The following is a 20171-nucleotide window of genomic DNA, read 5'->3' on the forward strand; positions in this document are numbered from 1 at the left end:
CTTCCGCCATGTCCAGTTCTTTGTGAGCCTAGCTTGTGTTCGGCTGAATAAATGAACTACTGCTAAATGGGGGTTGTTTGGTGTAACTAACCCGAACATCTTCCTCACTGGTGACTGTGAGTTGTAACGTCTTCCGTTTTTGCCATTTTACTATGTCCGCGACCTCCGCGTCCGTTATTTTTGCTTGTATTACACAGCATTCGAACAATGAGTTCGGCCCAATGCCTAATGCCGGATTTTGTGATCGACATGCATCGTGTTGCGGGCAATGTACACCCGCCAGGACTGCAACATGATGCCTCTCACTCGACGATTACGCCGATTTCGCTGGACATTTTTGAGCCTGCAACAATAAGTGAGGTTTAGGAGTGTGCATGACTCCGGGTATCAAAGCCTTTGTTCTCACCACATGTGCCCTCCCTCATCGACTGTGCAGTTACCTCTTATGGATCTCTGTGCAGTGCGGGACCAATACTGATTTCTGCAAATGCTTCGTTGGACAACCTACCACCACCAGGACAACGATTTGTCACGCCGCAATCCATGCAGTACCACGCGGATACCTGCCATGCGGCCGGAACTGCTTTGTTCACAGGTCAACCTACTCAGCATCTGACCACGCCGCGCCTGACTCGGTTCAGCATCAGCACTTGCCTTCCTACTTCGATACCTCAGCCTGCAATAGGAACAATAACTTGTTATCTGTGCCTGACCTCCACCTCTGTCCCACTGCTACGCCTCAGTGTTTTGTGCCATGACATTCACCTTATCCACATACCGTTTTGAGTGGAGTGACTATGAATAGTGAACATTCACACATTCCGTCCCACGTTCGACATCATTTCCCACACTATGCTTCTGGACAGACCGCACCTCCGCAGCCGTCCTGCAATACAGATGGCCCCGGCTCTGATCATACGTCAAGCTTTCCGCGGACTAACACGTGTTCTCAAACTTTGAACTTTTTCTCACCTGTCGCCCCCCGCGTCGGGTCCGGTCGAGCTTCCACTACCATTCTCGGCGCATCTCGGTGCCTCACCCGCGTCGGTCTTCCGTGACGCGTCAGTCTGAACACACCCACAACGTGTTGAGCTTCTGCAATTGCAATCGACACATTAAGGTGTCTCACTCGCGTCGGCCTTCCGTGTTATGACAGATCACGCTCAACCACGTCGTGTCACCTTCACGCTGCCACCCGAACAGCCGTCGTTGCCACATCCCCTGGAGGCACACTTTCCTCGAATACTACAGCAACAACAGCTCGATTCAGGCAGTGCCCCGACGAACTCAACCTGTTCTTCTGAACATTCCACAACGCTTAGTGATGCTGCCACCATTTAATCCCGACAGAGCAACAACCTGGTTTAAAATTGTGGACGAAGTGTTCGACCATTACAAACTCGATGAGTCAACCAGGTTTCTGTGCCTCATCACTCACCTGCACGACCAGGAGGACTTAATTGCTGACCTGGTCGATGGCCCGGACCCATCTACCCGGTACACTGTAGTCAAAAAGACAGTTCTACTTTGGCTTGCAAGCTCAACTGAAGCAGCAATACGGCAAGTGCTCCATGTCGAGCAACTAGGCAACGACAAACCTTCCCAGCTCTGGAGATGGCTACGTGCCCTGGTCAGCACTGATCTACTTCCTTACAGCTCTCCTCACACTATCTCCTCACATCCACTTTGCTGTGGCTCAGAGGTCGAGCAAAGAATGACAGTTGCTGACAAGCTACACAATGCATCACTGCTCTATTTTGCCAGCCACTGCCTACCTCACAAGTCTCAGGTTCAGGCTCATCGTCCTGCGGCCGGACATGGCCGGGGCCGCACTGTACCGACAGTTCCGCTCGCTCCGGGAAGCAGTAAACAAGCTACTGGGACATCACTGGCTCCGCCCATGGTAACGCCCCCTCCTTCAACCGAGCCTGCTGCGGCCACCGAACCTCGGCCACCACCACTGGCAACGAACGTTCCACAGGAAATGCAAATGCACTACCCGTACTGTTACTTTCACACACGGTTTGGGGAGGCGGCACAGAACTGCAGACCACCCTGCTACTTCCCAAATGCCAATCACAGGTAGGTCTGGGTGCCGCTTCCTGCACACAACATGACAGGCACCCCCCAGTGCTCCATTCTGTCCGGGAGCAACCGGATAATTGCGGACGATTTTACATTAAAGACATTTCGTCGGGATACCTTTTCCTAGTGGACACAGGCGCCAATGTTTTGCTGCTGCCTACGTCCTTAGCGTCGTTGAACATCTGCCCTCATCAAACTTCACTGCAGGCCGTGAATTCAACTAAACTACAATGCTCGGGTTCAACTTCCCACGTCGTCTCACTCACCGCAAACTCGAGTGGACTTTTTTAGTGTGCGAAATTGACGAACCTATACTAGGCATTGACTTCTTGCGACACCACAAACTTTCACCGGACCTAGTGTGACACACTGTGTTTCATCACCCGTCCAAGACTCACTTCCCCTGTGCTCTGTCAAGCAAACCCCCCCATGACACATCAGTCTGGGCTCATCTCATCCGTGCATGCTCATCTCTGTCGACGACGTTACAAGAAACAACGCACAAGTGCCTTGTCGAGCTTGAAAACGTCCCTCGCCTACGCAAGGAAAATTTCGAGTTCTCCCTCCAGCTCCACGAAACTCAGCTCAAGCTCTCTGATGCAGCAAAGGAATTACAGACACTACAGCAAGGACAAAGCAAGGTCAGTAAGTGCACCGAATCTGCTTGCAGTCCCAGCAATCAAGCCTCCGTGTGTTTACCTCCCACTACCCCTCGCAACTGTGCTATCCAGACTGCCATAACATGCACTGACAGCTCCGCAGGGCCCCACCCTCCTAACACGGCAGCGTTTGACACTTGGCCAGACACAAGTGCGCATGCGCGACGATAGTGACGTGTTCCTGAACTGACGGCTCCTACCCCACCCCTCGCGGACAGCACCTCAAACTATGCAACTTCGGCTCCTGCGCACCGCCGTGCAACCACCACTGACAACACAAACAGTGCACTTGCACCAAGCGTTTCATTCGCGACCGTGCTGCCACAGGCCGCGCCCTCGGACGATGGACTCACTAACGGCTCACGAACTCACCCGACCACAGTGCCACTGCTTCGGGCCGGCCGCCATCTTGTCGCATTGACTCCTGGGACACTTTGCCACCTCGGCTCCCGTTGGATCCACCGAGTGGCTCCGAACACCAAGACAATGCCTCGCCTGCCCAGCCCACCACACATTGTAAACAAACCGCCTCCCGCTCTGCCGGCAACATTTCCGTTGTCACCAACGCCACGGTTCACAAGCTTAGCCTCACGCCGGGTCCCCCGATCTCGAGTAAACCACATCGACTTTGTCCTGAGCGCCTCTCCGATCTTAAAAATCAGATTTCTGAACTACTAAGCTCTGGCATCATTGAACCCTCTGCCACTGGCTGGTCTACACCCATAAATATGACACCCAAGAAAGACGAGTCCTGGCGTATTTGTGGAGACTACCGTCGACTAAATGCACGAACAATCATGGACACCTACGCCATACCCAACATTGCCGACTTTACCAGTTCCCTCGCAGGTGCGACCACATTCTCTGTCATTGATTGCAAACGGGCCTACCACCAGATCCCCATGGCACCTGAAGACATCGAGGAGAAGACAGCAATCACCACCCCGATCGGGTTATTTCAGCTTTGATTCATGCCCTTCGGTCTGAAAAACGCAACCCAGACCTGGCAACGCTTCATCAACGAAGTGCTATTCGACCTAAAATTCTGCTTTGCATATCTTGATGACATTCTTGTGTTCAGCTCCTCTGTCGAGGACAACATTCGACATGTGCAAACTGTTATGAACACTCTCACGGCAGCAGGCATCGAGATCAACCAGGGCAAATTGCAGCTACATCAACCCGCTGTCACTTTTCTTGGTTTTCAGGTCTCTGCCGACGGCATTTCACCGCCCCCTGAGAAAGTACAAACAATAATAAACCTGCCCAGACCTTCGTCATTCAAAGAGCTCCGGCACTTTCTGGGGATGGTTAATTGTTGTCGCCGACATCTACCTCAGGCTGCGGAGATTCAGGCTCCACTGACGGACGCCTTGGCAGGCACCAACACTTCTGGATCTCGGCCCGTTCCGTGGACCCCTGCTATGACTGACTCTTTCACCACCCTCAAAAAAATTCTTGCTGAGGCCTGCACCATCGCGCATCCTCATCCCAATTCGCAGTTTTTCATCACCACAGACGTGAGCGATACTGCCATTGGCGCTGCCATTAGCCAGACAATTGACGGCCAGACTTCACCTCTGCGGTTCTTCACGCGTAAGCTCACCAGTTCAAACGGAAATATTCCGCGTTTGACAGGGAGTTGCTCGCGGTCTACAAAGCGATCAAGCATTTTAAGACTGATGTTGAGGGATGCCCTTTCTATGTTTTAACGGACCACAAACCCCTGGCTGCGGCCATTACAAACCCGCCAGCTGACCTGCCTCCTCGCCGCTTCAGATACATGGACTTCATATCTCAGTTCACGACCGAAGTGAGACACACACTCAGTCGAGCTGTCTTCAACGCTTTGCATAATTTAGCCCACCCCAGTGTTCAAGTGTCCGCCCGCCTTGTAGCAGAGCACTTTGTGTGGAGAAATATCAACAAGGACTGCCAGCAATGGGCAAGCTACTGCGTTGCGTGCCAATGCTGCAAAGTACACAAGCACACTTCACCCCCCCTCGGCGCCTTTTCGATCCCTCCTGTGTGTTTCCAGCATATTCATATTGACATTGTCGGCCCTCTCCCCCCCTCTAACAGCTTTCATTATGTTCTCTCGTCTATCGACCAAACAACTCGCAGGGGTCGAGGCTGCCCCCTCCCCAATATTACGGCAGAAACTGTTGCTCGAGCTTTCGTCGAGTCATCGATATCACGTTTCAGATATCCAGCTATCATCACGACTGACCAGGGCAGACAATTTGAGTTGGCTCTGTTCAATGAGATTTGTAACATTTGCAGCATCCGGCGCATTTGTACCACAGCATATTACCCGCAAAGTAACGAGCTAGTTGAGTGCTGGCGCCGCACTTTCAAGGCGGCTCTTCGATGCCACGACTCTCTATGGATGGAGGTCCTTCCCCTTGTGCCACTCGGCATTCCTGCGATCTATAAGGAAGACCTCAAAGGCACAATAGCCGAGTTCGTATACGGCCAGAACATTGTTCTCCCTCCTTTGCCAGCCGGGGTGGCTGAGCGGTTCTAGGCGCTTCAGTCTGGAACCGCACTGTTGCTACGGTCGCAGGTTCGAATCCTGCCTCGGGCATGGATGTGTGTGATGTCCTTAGGTTAGTTAGGTTTAAGTAGTTCTAAGTCTAGGGGACTGATAACCTCAGATGTTAAGTCCCATAGTGCTCAGAGCCATTTGAACCATTTTTACTATATCCTTTGTTTTATCACTATACCAGAGTGTTTCTTTCCATCTCTTTTTGTTGCTTGTCCTTCCACATATTGCTTCTGCCGCACTTACTAATGTTCCCTTGAATCTACCCCTTTCCTCTTCTACCGTTTTTGGTTCACCCTTTGGGATGCTTTCCTTTACTACTTGTAGGTACTGTAGCCTGCTTTCTTCCTCCTTCAACATCCATACCCTTAAATGTCTTTCCTGGTTTTCTGTCCCTTTATTATCCTTAGTCCACCTCAGGTTCATTACCTGCAAACGGTGGTCTCTATCCAAGGCCTCTGGTGGTATTACTTTAATGTCAATGATGTTCCTATTCATCTCACTATCGTACAGGAAGTAGTCAACTATAGACTTTCTCTTTAAGTATTGACTGTACCAGGTAACCTCGTGGCTCTCGTTTCCTGAACCAAGAGTTTCCAACCAGCAAGCCATTCCTTTGACAGAACTCGAATAGTCTTTCACCTTCCTCATCGAAAAAGTGCAAAGAAGGGCAGCTCGTTTCATGTTATCACACAGTGCCGAATGTGAAAATATTTTGTTGACACCCACCTACGTAGGAAGAAATGGTATCATAATAAAATAAGAGAAATCAGAGCTCAAATGGAAAGATTTAGGTGCCAAGTGAGTAACCACAGCAGTATCATGAATTTTTTATATATATTTAGCTTTCAAAAGTGAAATAATTGTGAGTCAGAATGTGACTGGCTATTAGGATTGTGAAAGAGGTGGTGGGTTTGTTGTTGTGAAAGGTTGTATTCCATGGATGCAAGGACATGGGAATGGGGAATGTTGGTGCAGAAGGAGTCTGGTGGTATTTGGATGGTAACTGGGGAGAGACGGTGAAGGAAGTGAGCAGTGTCTTGAATGTAGAATGGGAGGTTATGGACAATAATCTGGAGATGTTCATCAACAAAGTCAGAGATTCATTCTGTGGGAGAACTGTTCCCGGTCACAAAGAGACAACCAATATGGGGGCCTGTGGGGTTGGATTTGTGGAGTAGGTAAAAGTAGCAGTACAGGGGGTTGCTGGTGTGAAGAGGGAGATGGATTCAGGTGTCAGATTTGGTGGTGGATCTAAGACCTTGAGGAGCTCCTTGCAGTCTTGTTGAACTTCTGGGATGGGATCATGGTTGTAAGGTTTGTATGCAGAGGTGTCAGAAAGTTGGCAGAGAAACCTCAACCACATAGTCACTATGATTCATGACCATTGTGGTGGAGCCTTTGTCCTCAAGAAGGATGATTATGTCTGCACTATTTTTCAATTAACAGATATCACTGTGTTCCACAAGAGCAATGGTGGATTTACCAGTGAGGAATTTAAGAAAAAGAAGATGAGGTCACAACAGTAATAACTTCAACAGCTGGTTCACTACACAGACTGTTTGGATACCCTGTTCCAGCAGAAGTTTCTCTGGATTATGCAGATGGAAAGTGTGCCTCCAATGTATCCTGTGCTCTCACAGTCCCCCTCGCCTAACATCCGCTAACCTGTTCCCACTGCCTCGTCTTGCCTTTTCTCTTCTCTATTCTGTCCACATCCTTTATTCGCTGTCCAAGATTGTACACCGCTTTCTCCCCAACACTTTTCCTTCTCTGTCCCCCGTCTCTCCCCTCCCCTCTCTTTTTCTCCTCCCCCCATCTTTTTCTCCTCCCCCCTCTCTCCCTCTCCTCTCATCCCTTTACAAGCCCTCTGTACTCTTAATGTGGCTGTAGAGTCATCTGCCTCCTACCCCTCTTGTATCCTTGCCTACCCTTCCCCACCTCCATCAGCTCAGGCAACTGATTTGAATAATTGAGTATCAATAATCAGTGTTGTTGGAACCATGGAAGTGTGTGTTCCCCATGTAGATGTGTGTGTGAATGTGTGTAAATGCTGCTTTCTGTTATGTGTTTGTGTGCACAACACATTGATCCACTATAAGTGAGTGCTTGCCTTCCCTTATTTTAGATAAAACTAGCTAATGTGCTATAACTGAATATCATGGTAACTTTGGTTAATGTGACTTGATTAACTGGCCACTGATATGCAGTGTGGCCAATTTTATACACTGACTGAACAGTTTAAACCTGCTGAGTGCAAAGTGACAATGATAATTGCCATATAAGTTGCGTTTCTAAAGAATGAGCTGGAGGAAAGTTAATAACTTTGTCAGTTCATTATTGGTCAACATTATGATACTGAAATGACCCAAAAATACAGGGAACATGACAATGATGGGGCAAATTAAATGATAAATACACAGAATTAAAGTTTTCCAAGACACTACATTCACATACTGAAAGTTATTATATCTGGATGGGTTCAGGTAATACTTCTCAAAGTTTTCCCTGTAATTTTTTATGGTTTCAAGCCAAGAAGAAAATAAAAATGTGAAAAACCAGCCTGCTAACTCACAGATAAGTCACAACAACATCCTATTGTTAAACATTCAGGGTCTTGGAAATAAAGTTGAAATTCTGGAGGAGTCATTGCCACAGAATAAGTATTCTTTCTTATGTCTATCAGAGCATTGGCTTAGACCAGAACAAATACAATACTATGTACCAGAAGGTTATAAACATGGAAACAGTTTTTGCAGATCTCAGTACCGTAATGGTGGTACTGTTATCTATGTTTCAAATGAAATAGAGTGTAGGGAACTAGATCTTAGTTGGGCATGTGTAGAGAAACACTTTGAAATTACCGGGATCGTGTGTGATGTAATGAAACTTATCATAGTATGTATCTACCATTTCCCTGACTCAGATGATAAAACTTTTTTAGATCATTTAGACAGTGTACTCTGCTACATAACGAAATGGAAACAGTATGTAACTGTAATTGGGGGAGACTTTAATTCAAACTTTCGTGTAACATACCCAGTGTAAATAAGTTACTGAATATGCTAAGGCAGCACAACTTCCATCATGTAAATTCAGAACCAACAAGACTACAAGCGTGCTTGGATAATGCTTTTGTCAACTGTGCTCCTGATATGTACTCCACCAAGGTAAAGGAATTTGTTTTCTCAGAGCACTCCATGTTAACAGTAGAGTTAAGACATTTTATAAAAGGGGATGAGAGCAAGGCTGCACAAAAGTTAAGAAAAACCAATACCTGAATATTAACAAAACACAATCTCAAAACTAAGACACCAGCTGAGCATAACAAACTGGGACAAATTATTTCAAACTGTGATTCCAGTGCCCAAACAGTTTATGAAACATTCCACAATTACTTAACAGGTATTTTAAAAGCCCATCTTGTTCAAAAGAAATACCATAAAACAAGAAAGGGTAAATTTTGGTACACCAAAGAACTGGAGAATCTAAAAAATAAGCTACTGCTGCTGAAGCGCCTTGCCAAAGTAAACAATTCTAATGAAATTAAGTATCTCAAAAAAATCACTAAGAAACTGTATAAGAAAGAGTTGCAATTGGCGAAACAAAGATACAACACAAATTTTATAAAAAATAGTAAAAACCAATGCAAAAGAGCCTGGTCAGTAATTAACACTGTTAAAGGTGAAGTCAGAAACTTCGACAAGACATTCCCAATACCAGCAGATACATTCAATAAATATTTTGTAAGCTGTGCTGATGATATCAAAAAGCTGATCAGTAAACCCAATGTAACATGTATAGATTATCTTAAGAGAGCAAACCTAAATCATAATAGGGCCAGATCATCATTGAAACACTTCAAAGAGGTACGCCAACATGGAGTTCTTAAAATAGTCAAAGAAATGAAAAATTCATAGAGTACAGATATTTTTGATATGTCAAACAATCTATGAAATGTCATGTGGCTAGGGCCTTCCGTCGGGTAGACCGTTCGCCTGGTGCAGGTCTTTCGAGTTGACGCCACTTCGGCGACCTGCGCGTCGATGGGGATGAAATGATGATGATTACGACAACACAACACCCAGTCCCTGAGCGGAGAAAATCTCCGACCCAGCCGGGAATCGAACCCGGGCCCTTAGGATTGACATTCCGACATGCTGACCACTCAGCTACCGGGGGCGGACAAACAATTGAAAGAAATCATACATTACATTGCAGCACCATTAACATATTCTATAAACCTATGTCTCATAGAAGGGTTTTTTCCTGATCCTCTCAAACTATCCAAGGTAACTCCAGTCTTTAAGAAGGGTGTCAAATCAGATCCTGCAAACTACAGACCAATTTCACTGATTCCAGTACTAGGAAAAGTCTTTGAAGGCATAATATATAAGCAAATGTATGAGTACCTAGAACTAAATGGTATGTTAAGTGCATCACAGTTTGGTTACAGAAAAGGAAGGTCAGCTATACATGCCATAGAGCTCTTAGTCAGAGACATTCTAGCAGCATTTGAGGACCATGCGCACGCACAGGTAACCTTATGTGATCTGAGCAAAGCTTTTGACTGTGTTGACCACTCACTTCTGCTCTCTAAACTTGAGTACTACGGAATATGGGATAAAAGTTTAAAACTCATCAAATCATACCTCAATAAAAGGGAACAGGTGGTGAGTTCAGGAAGTCATCTGTCAAACATACTCGAGGTTCAACACGGAGTGCCACAGGGATCTAAATTGGGACCACTTCTTTTCCTTGTACACATAAATGACTTACCAGGAAGTATAGATGTAAAGACATATATGTATGCAGATGACACAACTTTTCTATCTGTAAACCATGTACTTGATAACCTTGTAAGTGATATGAAATTGGCAAAAGAAAATGCAACATCATGGTTTAATGCCAATGGTCTGCTATGAAATAAGGAAAAGACCCAGAATATGTGGTTCAGTCTATCAAAGACTACAAAAATAGAAAAACAAAAGGCAAAGTTTTTAGGTATCGTACTTGACAACAGTCTAACATGGAACTCTCATGTTGATCACATAGTGGTTAGGTTGTCAAGAGTTATATATTTGTTGAAGAGACTGTTGTGTTGTGTGACATTTGAGTACGTAAGGACAGCGTATTTTGCCTGTTTTCAATCTGTTTTAAGGTATGGGTTAATACTCTGGGGAAACAGCAGAAAAAATAAATGAAATTATGGTGATCCAGAAGAAAGCAATCAGAGTAATGGCTAAGGTAGATTACAGAACACATTGTAAACCATTGTTCATTAAATATAGAATTTTAACAGTTATTAATTGATATATTCTTGACAGTGTTAACTACATACTTGCTGAACTACCTAATTTAAGTGTAACAAATGAAAGACATGACTACTACACAAGAACGTGTACTTCTCTGCTGTTGCCACGAAATACATTAGCTAAAACTAACCATACTCATAAGTATATGGCAATTAAAATATATAACAAATTGTCTAAAAATGGGTCAATCAAGCCTGACAAATTATTTAAAGACAATGTTCATAACTTCTTGTTAGCTAATCCATTCTATTCATTAGAAGAATTTTTAGAAATGCCCAATATCAACTTAAATATGTAAAAATTTATTTTGTAAAATTAATAGGTTAAGTGAACTGATGAAGTCTGTTGCATGTAATAATGCTGAATGACCAATAAAGAATCTGAATCTGAATCTATGCTGTATCTTTCTGCCATTTTGCTGATCGGTTCGGTATGCGAGTGCACCGAATGGTCTTGTTTTCAAAACAGAGCCCCAGCATTACTCAGTACGCATTTTGAAAGTGATACCGAAAGGTCCTAATGAACCGAAACACTGTTGCCAGTTCTTCTAGTGCCAACCAATGGAAAGCAATCTGCCTCAGATACACGCAGGCTCACTGCAGCAGCACAAACTCGAAGAGGCTATTAGCCGACACAGGCATGCCATTCTTCACAGTACCGAAAAGTGTGGTTAGAGCACGCAATACTGTTCAAATTTTGCTGACCACGGGCTTCCACGAATGCATAATAACGACAGAATATTGACTGTGTTCTGGAAACTGTTGTAAATGTCACATTATGTCATTTTATTCTCATTCACACTGGTGTCTTGTTTTGGATTTAACGTTTCGGAATGTGTAGCACCACATTGTACAAATACATCTATAGAAACACCCGAAAAATTCATCATTTTTCCGTTTTCCATTGTTCCTTAGTTGCTTTAAAATTCAGGAAGGTATGTTAACGTCTATGCAGCTAGTTGAGGGCAGTTTGTGATTTGCCATACACATTTTGCTTCCTTTATTCTTGATGATGCTTCACAAATAAAAGAAGCAAAATTCATATGTGAATGAACTACCTTCAATTAATTGAATAGATGGAACACATCTCCAAGAGTCCAAAAAATTGTTTAAGAGAGTGTCAAAGAATAAGAAGATGTATAGAATGTGGTTGTAGCTTGCTCGAGATCCAAATGATGAAGTAGCCTACTTCCCTATGCATGCATCTGATGAATCAAAATGTTTTATAAATAATGGTGTAGTCTGAAAATACTTTGGCGGGAGCCTTTCATCTCTGTTCACTGTTGTTAGCGATTCAATCACAGATAAATATTTGACAAGCTAAAGTATAAAGACGATTGCTGCTAGTCTCATTCGCAGTAATTTACATTGCGCTCTTAGATTCTTGTCTGGCCACACTCTCGGGATCGCTACATATTCCAAAAAAGATGGTGAATTATTTGTGACAAGAAGAAGTTAAATGTCACTGTCAGTTGTTTCACGCACAATAATTTCATCTTTCGTTTCTTGAACATATGGAAGTCATGAAACAGGAGCTACTCATTACTGAGAAAGTGCGCTTTTACAAGTAAATTACAACGAATATTTCAGAAAAATGCTTAACTTTGATGATTACGAAATCTCAGAATGCGTTACAAACATGAAGAGGAAAAAAATATTTTCGCATCCAGCAGTATATGAACCTATGCCATGGCAGCTTTTCTTATTGTTGTGTTTGGTCGTTGCGGACGTCACATGATATCTGTCCAAGTTCATTAGTTTTTTTTTTTTTTTACAGAGGCCAACCAGCTCTCTGACCAAACATGCTGAGCTACCGTGCCGGCATAGTTCGTCGCTTTGCCACCTTTGCTATGACAACTTGCGTGCTGCTGCTGCTTTATTTTATATAATTCCAAGCGAGAGAGATGCAGACTGACTTCGTTGCCAAATGATGCATGACATTTTGGAAGGTTTCCTCTATCAGGCTTCACAAAATTTCTTTACATTGTTGCTTAAAAGTTTTAAATGTGTTTTGATAATTAATAAGTAAACAATTTGCGGAAAAGAGTATGCAAAGTCACTAGTAATTTCAGCTAACACTCATGTAATATACGTAAGCAGAGCCGATGTCTTGACATTTAACGATCTTTAAACTCTTAATTGCATAAAATAACAGGTATTTTGAGAGAATACTGACCGAAAACGTTTTTTTGTTGGATGTTGTAATCATTTAGAGTAACAGCCTAACCTAACCATATTTCTAACAAAGGAAAATAGTCTATTATGAACTGACTTTGCAACCGGACACGTCATGTAGTGATTCTTTAGTAACACAAACACTAAATCCAAAGCTAAAAGTGCTCAATATTTTTAAAATAATATATTACAGGTATAAATAATCCACTGCTAACTGAATGACAGGGCCGTACCGAAATCCAAAACCTCTCGGTACAGTTGTCAAAAAACCGGCAGGAGGACCATTTGGTAACAGGTCTCAGAAGCTTACTGAATAGGAAATTCAGATAAAGAACCAAAAATGACGTCACTATCGAGACTAACCTACTGCACCGATTGGTATGAACTTTATAGAATAGGGCTCCAGGAGTGCCCCAGGGAAGTGTGATAGTACCACTGTTGTTCTCTATATACCGGGTGATCAAAAAGTCAATATAAATTTGAAAACTTAATAAACCATGGAATAATGTAGATAGAGAGATAAAAATTGACACACATACTTGGAATGACATGGGGTTTTATTAGGAAAAAAAAAAAAAAAAAAGAACAGAGTTCACAAAATTTCCGTCAGATGGCGTTGTTTGGTGATGATCATGTGCTCAGCCACCACTTTCGTCATGCTTGACCTCCCAGGTCCCCAGACCTCAGTCCGTGCGATTATTGACTTTGGGGTTACCTGAAGTCGCAAGTGTATTGTGATCGACCGACATCTCTAGGGATGCTGAAAGACAACATCCGACGCCAATGCCTCACCGTAACTCCGGACATGCTTTACAGTGCTGTTCACAACATAATTCCTTGACTACAGCTATTGTTGAGGAATGATGGTGGACATATTGAGCATTTCCTGTAAAGAACATCATCTTTGCTTTGTCTTACTTCGTTATGCTAATTATTGCTGTTCTGATCAAATGAAGCGCCATCCGTCAGACATTTTTTGAAGTTTTGTATATATATATATATATATATATATATATTTTTTTTTTTTCTTTTTTTTTTTTTTTTTTTTTTTTTTTTTTTTTCTTTTTTTTTTTTGTGTTCTAATAAAGCCCCATGTCGTTCCAAGCTTATGTGTCGATTTGTACCTCTCTATCTACATTATTCCATGATTTATTCAGTTTTCAAATTTATACTGACTTTTTGATCACCCGGTACATAAATGATTTGGCGGACAGGGTGGGCGGCAATGTGCGGTTGTTTGGACAAAATTTCCAGTGTGATGAATGGCAGCTAGCCCTAAATATGGAAAAATGTAAGTTAATGCGGATGAGTAGGAACAGCAAACCTGTAACGTTTGGGCACAGTATTACTAGTGTCCTGCTTGACACAGTCAAGAAGTTTAAATATCTGGGCATAACATTCCAAAGCAATATGAGGTGGAATGAGCATGTGAAAACTGATGTAGGGAAGGCAAATGGTTGACTTTGATTTAATGGGAGAATTTTAGGAAAGAGTGGTTTAATGGGAGAATTTTAGGAAAGAGTGGTTCACATATAAAGGAGACCACATACAGGATGCTGGTGCAACTTATACTGGAGTACTGCTCGAGTGTTTGGAATCCGTACCAGGTCAGATTGAAGGAGTACATTGGAGCAATTCATAGGCGGGCTGCTAGATTTGTTACCTGTAGGTTCAAACAACACGTAAGTGTTAGGAGATGCTTCAGGAACTCAAAGGGGAATCCCTGGCGGGAAAGGTGACATTCTTTTCGAGAAACACTATTGAGAAAATTTAGAGAACTGGCATTTGAAGCTGTCTGCCGAACATTCTACTGCTGCCAACATACATCGAGCATGAGGACCAGGAAGTTAAGATACAAGAAATTAGGGATCATACGGAGGCGTACAGACAGTCATTTTTACCTTGCTCTATTTGCAAGTGGATCAGGAGGGGAAATGGTAAGTAATGGTACAGGGTATACTTTGTCACACACCGTAAAGTGGCTTGTGGAGTATCTATGTAGATGTATATGTAGATTGTTGTCAACCTCTGCCTACACCAAGTATCACTCCACACCAGCTGTTTCTTTGGTGTGGGTCATCCAGTCTCAACTACTACTAGTCGCTACCTCTGTCTGCTACCTCCTGGTCTATTGAGTCATGCCTAGCCCTTACGCTGCTGGAAGCTGAACTACTGGATCCCAGCCTGTATCTGGCTGACATCAGCGGACTCCACAGTGCCTCCAGTGGTCCTCAGTTCAGTCCCCAATCAGGTGCTACCCGCACCTGACTTGCTGTTGAGCTGCCATCTGCCTTGCAAGCATGTACCCTGCTGCCACAGAGTTTTGTCTGTGGATCACTGATGTTACAGGTTCAGAGCACTGAGCAACATGTCTCTATGCTGCTGCCAGGTCACCTGATGTAGTATCACTCAGGCACAGTTATCGCCCAAGGCTGCCACGCTACTGTGCCTTGCTGAGCGAATCTATTTCAACTGCCACTACATGCCACCTTGTTTTGCAGTGGTCAACACTACTGCTCGTGGTCACTGCATGTCACTGGGATGCTGTCTATGGCATCTGTATGCAAGCTGCTGAATAAATCATGTTTTTGTTACCATTGTATTTATGAATCCATGATGGCCAAGGAAGTGGTTCTTCATACCTGCTGCCCAGCCTATCATCCTGCATGTCATCGTGACCTATGCCGGGGTCAACAATGCCTGTACCATCTTGACCCCATGACAGAATACACATATATTGCTTGTGGTCACTCCCCTTTTTAATGTGTAACGGATGCCTAACATTTTAATAATAATGATAACAATACTCATTTTAGCATAACACCCAAGAAATTTAAATTCAGAGTAATACATCATTTTAAAAGCATTGGTACCAAAATACGATTTTTCCTATGTACAAGCTGTGATTGATTTGGGGCTATGATAGCAATAATCTAAAAGCACCTTCGGCAGTGTCACCATTTACATAGTATGAATTTTTATTTATTATTTATTCAATTTATCCTTGAAACAATGTCCATAATCTGGGTTACACGTGAAGCACATACCTTTTTCTAACTTTTTTTTGTACAGTACAAAGTATACAAATTTTTTATTACCACAAATTTTAAATATATGTTTACTATAGACAAAAGAATATAAAAATCAACGTGCAAATTAATTATAAGTTAAGTATCATAGGGCTAACATAGAACATTATTGCACTATGGACAACATTAAAGTTATATTTGACATAAACCGGACTCTATAAATTCGGCAACAGAATAAAAACTATGCTGGTGACATTCTTGCTAAATGAGTTATTTTTAACTGAGCTAGGTAATGTATTTTGAAATATGCTCTCTATGGACCTCTAATGTGAACTAAATTATGTGTATTATAAACTGGGTAATATAAAAGTGGAAATTGAAATTTATGTAAGTTTAATATGTAACATTGTATTCTGTTGCCCAGAAATAAATAACTTGTACAAGCATAAATTAAAATTTATGTAAGCTAAATGTAACCTTATATTCTGTTGTCCACAAAGAAATAACTTGTACTTGACGGTGTCTTATGCAACAGTAATGTTGTCTTCAGACAAATAAAAGGAATTGATTGATTGATAGATATGTGTCTCATTCTGTCACAGCATTTATTGGTTTTGGCTTGTGAGATAAATGTTACCATTAATATGAGTTGTTCTATTCACCATTACCAGTATTTCACTTTGCACAATGACTGTGAACACATCTGCAGACCACATCTATGTGAACATGTTATTTTGTGTGTTTGTGTGTGTGTGTATGTGTGTGTGTGTGTGTGGGGGGGGGGGGGGGATGCTGTTTCTCTCCATTGTTTCTGCCTACTTTCTGAAAAGACAGTCTGTTATTTTCTTCTTTGTAAAAGCTTTCCCTTACCATCTTTATTGTATCACTCAACTTCCTGTGATTTGAAAGATGTACCAGTGGACCCACAAACCATGTTGGACCTTTTGTTGACAGCATAGATTTAGTGGAATTCTTTATTACACATGTGGAGCAAGTCACATTTTTATTTTTCAGGATCAACTGCCACTTTTCATACCATGCAGATATCTTGTTTAAATCATTTTGTTGGTTGGTTGGGAGAAAAAAGGAACTAAACTGCTTGGTCATCAGTCCCAATCATTTTGTAATTCATTTTTGATTTTCTAATGGTAAGTGAAGACATCATCTACCAACAATCTAAGAGGTCTTCACAGATTGTTTCCTAAATCATTTAAGAACAGCGGAAGATCTATGATGCTTTCTTGGAGCACCCCATTTACACTTCAATTTCTCTAGGTGACTTCTCATCAATTACTAAGAAACTGTGACTTTTCTGCAGTCACGCAACATTACTGCATAGGCAAGCAGGCTGATTAGAAACTGCTTGTGAGGAATGGCATGAAAAACTTTCCGTAGATTTATAAATATCAAATCAACTTGAGGTACCCTGTGAATAGGAATGATTCTCTCATGCGAATAAAGAACCAGTTGTCTTTCACACAAATAGCCTCTCAATCCTTGCTGGTTATGTATCAATGGATCATTTTCTTCAAGGTATTTCAAGATTATTATTATCATCTTGAAGATTGCAGTGACCCAACCTTTAAGAAAACATTCAAACTAAAACAGTCTTTGATTGTAAGTTTCTTTATTGAATTCAGTTACCAGTCGTTGTCATCATCATCATCAGATTCATCTGTCTCCTTAAACTTAGTAAAAGAAACAAAATTTGTAACCATGATTAGAACTGTTATAAGATATGAAGCACAATGATACTATGATGAACATGGTAATACTGTAATGAACTTGATAATACTGTGATGAATGCTCATGACCCACAATGTAGGGCTGTCATTAATACAGTGAATTTTTGTCCAAATGGCATAGCCAAACAAAGACTGGGAAATTTACAAACAAGTATCAAATTGATCAGTGTGATGATTAGTTTTGAAAAAAAGCATTCAGTAAATTTAAAGTAATCATGCTAATTTAAAAAATCTTAATTAATGATTTGAGAGAAAACTGATATATTTCATAAACTTTATTAGTTTCTCCAAGTGCCAATTCCACAACTATTTGTTGATTTCATGGTAAACCACACCAGTTACTGGTGAGAACTTTATTGAGTCCACTGACGGTTTTAGCTTTTATATTAGGCCATTTTCAAGTATTTCTGAAAAATTATGCTGTAGAGAAACACCAGCCCAATGATAAAACTACAAATCAGATTTATTTAAAATGTTACATGCGTAATGCTTCTCACTATAATACTGGGCATGTAATATCTTAAATCTACCTGGCTTGTACTTTTATCATTTGGATGTTGTTTCTCTACAGCATTATTTTTTAGAAACTCTTGAAAATGGCCTAATATAAAGACCGAAACTGCTAGCGGACTCAATAAAGTTCTTGGCTGCAACAGCAGCAATTTTTCATCAAATTTTACAAACAGCCTCTGCTAGCAATGTAAATGAAGTGTCAAGAGGTTCACGTCTTCATGAACTAGTTATTTTACACGTAAAAGGATAGATTGCTACTCACCATAAAGATGACACTTTGAGTTGCAGACAGGCACAACAAAAAACTGTTACACACTGAACTTTTGGCCAAAGCCTTCTTCAGAAAAGAAAACACACATTCACACAAGCAAGTACATCTCATGCACTTATGATTGTCATCTCTAGCAGCTCAGACTAGAATGCAACTGTGATGATGGGGCAATCTAGAGTGGGGCAGCGAGGGGAGTGGGATAGTAAGGTAGTGTGGAGGGAGAGTAGAGAACTGCCTTTCGGAGTGTGCAGAGACTAGATGGAGGCTTGAGAAGACTGCCAGGCACAACGTCTGGAAGCTGTGGTGCAGGGAGGTGGGGGAAGGGAGGGAGTATAAACGTAGAGGAGAAGGGTTGGGCAAAGACAGGCATGTGCATTGGCAGAGGGCAAGAGAGCAGCATACAGAGGAGGTGAGGAGACCTGAATAGGGAGGACATGGTAGGATAGAGGGGGCTGAAACTGTTGGATGAAGAGTGTGGGGACAGTGGATTATTGTAGGTTGAGGCTGGGATAATGTGGATGCAGAGAATGTATTGCAAGGATATGTGGCAACACTGACGTGCCATAACATCTCTGGCACGCAAAAACTCTTTGGGGGCCAAGGCAGCCATTATGTTCTGTCTATGTCATACTTTCGATGTGTAATGATGTACATCTGAAGTGTGACAATAAATGTGCTCATTGTTTTATCAAGTGGATCAACGGGGTGTTATTTATAACGATAAGGACCCAAAAACCCACATTGGTGACCCCAATGACAGTTTGTGACGCTCTTCCCGTGTTCTATGTGAGTTCAATAACAATAACAATCATGTGTGTACGAGTGAACTGCCAGTATCGTCATGTGGCCTACGCAACGAGGTGTACTGCCATACGATTTCTATAGTCAGATCCGACCTTGCCACCCACCTGCACTATGGATGGACTCTATACATCGAACATTTCGAGGCCCTCCAACCTGCGAGTGGATTGCAGTACCACAGTACTCACAGACAACGCGCATGTACCCCCCGCCATCTTGCCTCAAGATCGTTTTTTCGAACATACAGGACAAAGTGTGAAAAGAGATCTGAACGTTCCACCGCTAATGTCGCACGCTCAGAGGTGTGCAACCCCCTCAGAACTTTGCACCAACTTTCGGAGCACTGCCACTAAATGGCTGCTACATCATTCGCGCCGCGAATCAGTTCCGCGCCTGGCTACGCACAGCCCCAATTTTATGATCGAACTGAACAGTGTATAGTGAATGTGACCTCTCCTAGTACCTCACCCACTTTTGGTAGACATCAGACAGCAATAACGACCGATCCGAGGGGTGAAACAGTTTACGGGCTCCCAGACCTACCCCCTCCCCCCCCCACCCCCCCCCCCTGCAGACGCCATATTGACTGCTCCCACACCTGTGGCTCTTACACACCCAGTGGTCGTGGATTCCAAACCAACTAAGTTACCTAAACTACCGACTTTTGCAAAAACGCAGCCCAACACATGGTTTGCGTTAGTCGACTCTATTTTTGCCACCACAGGCATTGACTCAGAAGAATCATGCTTCGTGTGTTTGGTGGGACATTTGCATGACCATTTGGATTTGATTAGCAACACTGTGATCAGCCCGCTGCCTTCATCGAAATATACGAAGGTGAAAAGACTCATTTGTGAAAGACTTTCTCGAGCTCCAGACGAGATTATTCATCATATCATTCACGAGGAACACCTGCACGACCTCACCCTATCGGGACTATGGTGATGACTCCGCGCCCTCGCACCTATGGATATACTACCCGATACAGCGTTATGGTCAATGTGGCTTGTCAAAATGCCGGAAGCATTACAACT

General features: G+C 42.8%; 1 protein-coding gene across 1 annotated transcript in view; it reads left to right on the plus strand.

The window, feature by feature from the left end:
• Positions 1–20171, plus strand: part of LOC124789160 (caltractin-like) — a 191309-nt gene that overhangs the window by 122985 nt on the left and 48153 nt on the right. The window lies entirely within an intron of this gene.

Source organism: Schistocerca piceifrons, chromosome 3, assembly GCF_021461385.2.
Source record: "Schistocerca piceifrons isolate TAMUIC-IGC-003096 chromosome 3, iqSchPice1.1, whole genome shotgun sequence".
NCBI lineage: Eukaryota > Metazoa > Arthropoda > Insecta > Orthoptera > Acrididae > Schistocerca > Schistocerca piceifrons.